Source organism: Daktulosphaira vitifoliae, unplaced genomic scaffold, assembly GCF_025091365.1.
Source record: "Daktulosphaira vitifoliae isolate Bord-2020 unplaced genomic scaffold, ASM2509136v1 Scaffold_3, whole genome shotgun sequence".
In the NCBI taxonomy this organism is placed as follows: domain Eukaryota; kingdom Metazoa; phylum Arthropoda; class Insecta; order Hemiptera; family Phylloxeridae; genus Daktulosphaira; species Daktulosphaira vitifoliae.
Window position 1 is genome coordinate 8511890 of NW_026099574.1, and position 3031 is coordinate 8514920.

Consider the following 3031-nt stretch of genomic DNA (forward strand, 5'->3'; position numbering starts at 1 on the left):
TGGTGTGCAAATAATGGTTTAAACTTAAACACGGATAAATGTAGTCAAATTACATTCTCTAGAAATAAGCAAAATTTTTTACTTAATTATCACATAGATAATGAAAACCTTAATATTGTATCTAATTTAAAAGACTTGGGTATAATTTTTTCTAATGACCTTACATTTACCAAACATATAAATGAAATCCATAATAAAGCTTACGTGTATTTGGATTTTTAAAACGGAATTGCTGGGAGTTTCATGACCCAATTTGCCTACGTGTTTTATACTTCTCTCTAGTACGATCGATTTTAGAATATGGTTCGATACTCTGGAACCCTCATCAAGAGTATCTTATTAATAAATTAGAACGAATCCAAAATCGATTTTTACGTATGCTGGCATATAAAACAAATAATGTTGAATTAACATTGCAATCATTATCTTTAAAATATGAAATAGATAGTTTGGAATTTAGGAGACAATTTAAGGACATACATTGGCTCTATAACTTACTAAACTTCAAAATTGAATGCCCAGATATACTTGCTTTAATTAATATAAATGCTCCAAATATCACGTTAAGATCCACATCTACATTCTACACTCCTACTTGCAAACGTAATTATTGTCTATTTGCACCGGTAAACCGAATGTTAACTCTAGGTAATAAACTTAATAATTTTGATTTTTTTTTTACAGAATTCACTTTCAGATTTAAAAAATTGTTATAATATTTAGTTATAGTTTCATTATTATCTTAAATACTTATTGTTGTTTTTTTTTTTTTTTTTTATTATTCATCTTTATTATGTATGCAAAATTACTTTATTCATGTATTTTAACTAATTATCTCTGTACTCTATGCCCACAGGGCGTTTATTAAATAAATATTAAATATTATATTAAATATTATTAAATATTAAATAGAATAAAGTTCTTAAGACATAAGAAATTAAACTTATTTAAATTTTTTTGCTTTTTTAAAGTCGAAAAATTAACTTTTAAATTGGACTTAAATTACTAATTATATCGTGCGACGAAAGCGACGAACAGTTACCGAATCAGTAACACTTGTGTCTTTCACGCTTAGGGTACAAGGTTCGAATCCGCCTAAGAAAATTAATATTTTGCATTTTTTTTAAGTTAAAAAAAATTTTCAAATCATTTGATTTTTATTTCATTAAGATTCAATAACTTCAATAAATATCAAGGATCCCATCACTATAGTCTCCCCTCGTGAGAAGAAATTTTTTATTCATCTTAATATTATTTTACTATGTGTTTTTTTTAATGTCGCGATTTATTTTGCCAACCCTCACTTAACCTTCTTTTTTCAACGATACGTCAAATGATTACAATTCGTATTTAGTTGAAGATATTACCCTCAAAAATTGAAAAACAAAATCCCTTAATCAAATAACAAGTAGCATAACCAGCTTTATCCATTTAAACAATTAAAATCATTCATTTCTAATATTTTTAATGTATTTATTGTCGAATTAGATTTGATATTATAAAATTATTCAACTACAAAAGTAAATAATTTTACTTTGAAATTTATTAATTTTTTTACTCTATTTGTGTGTTTTACTACCAGTCTATAACTTCACAATTTTTTTCGTAACATGATGCTATATAAATCATAAATCTATAAAAAAAAAAGAAAAACCCAGCACAGTGATGTGGCGGCACAGTGGGGTCGTGGCATAGTTGGGTCCAGTATAGATGATATCTGACAGTGATTAAAATCACTATCATAAAAAACGCTTCAATGCAAATCTGTAGATAGTGTTTAATTAAAAAAAAAAATTTGTTAAAATAGCATATTTTTGAATATAGTAGCCATTTGCGCATAGAAGATAGGTCGTCGGGAAAATTTTTTTTTTTCATTTTATAGTACATAAAATAAGCTTTAATTTGATATATGTTTAAAAGCCGCAGTATTTCCGGAACATTTTCAAAAATTAAGTTGAAAAAGTTATTTTTTGTAAAAAAGTTACTATTTTAAATCCCCCCAGTGAGCAGAATAAGTGTTAGATTTTCAAAAAAATTATATCAAATGAAAGGGAAATATCTAAGGTTGTAGTATAAAAAAATATTATTTTTATTTGTTCATTTTTGAAAAAGTTATGGCAGTTTTAAGTACAAAAAACATTCCGATAAAAGGTAATTTTTATCGCAAACATTACATTTTTTTTTAATTTTCGACAGCCATTTGCACATAGAAGATTAGATGTCGGGACAAATTTTTTTTTTTCATTTGATAGTATATAACATAACCTTTGATTTGATATATGTTTAAAGGACGCAGTATTTCCGGAACATTTTCAAAAGTTCAGTTGAAAAAGATCTATGTTTTTTACAATATTTTAAGTTTTGAACGCCCCCTATATAAGGGGAAATTGTCCAATTTTAATAAAAAGTATGTCAAATAAAAGATGTACTTATAATGTGTTTATAAAAAAAAATTTGTGCTGATATATACATTTTTCAAAAAGTTATAGCATTTTTAGGTTGAAAATTTAAAATCGAAAATTTTAACACAAAAATAGTGTTTTTTTAACTACGGCAGCCGTTTAAATGTAGAAANTATAGTGTTTTTTTAACTACGGCAGCCGTTTAAATGTAGAAGAAAAAGTGTCGGGACAAATATTTTTTTTTCATTTAGTAGTACATATAAAATAAGCTTTAATTTGATATATGCTTGAAGGACGAAGTATTTCCGGAACATTTTCAAAAATTAAGTTGAAAAAGTTAATTTTTGTAAAAAAGTTGCCATTTTAAATCCCCCCCAATGAGCAGGTTAAGTGATAGATTTTCAAAAAAATGATATCAAATGAAAGGTAAATATCTAAGGTTTTAGTATAAAAAAAAATTATGTTGATTTGTTGATTTTTCAAAAAGTTATGGAAGTTTNTTTGATTTGTTCATTTTTGAAAAAGTTACGGCAGTTTTTAGTAAAAAAATTGAAAAAATTTCGAAAATTAGCGATTTTTAAATTTGTAATTTTTTTGGATATTTCCCCCATTTGCGGGGAACGAGGGAA

The 3031-nt window shown here is 25.7% G+C and overlaps 1 protein-coding gene across 1 annotated transcript in view; it reads right to left on the reverse strand.

Annotated features, from left to right (window-relative positions):
• Positions 1 to 3031, reverse strand: part of LOC126902525 (uncharacterized) — a 12586-nt gene that overhangs the window by 6579 nt on the left and 2976 nt on the right. The gene's annotated exons all lie outside the window — the stretch shown is intronic.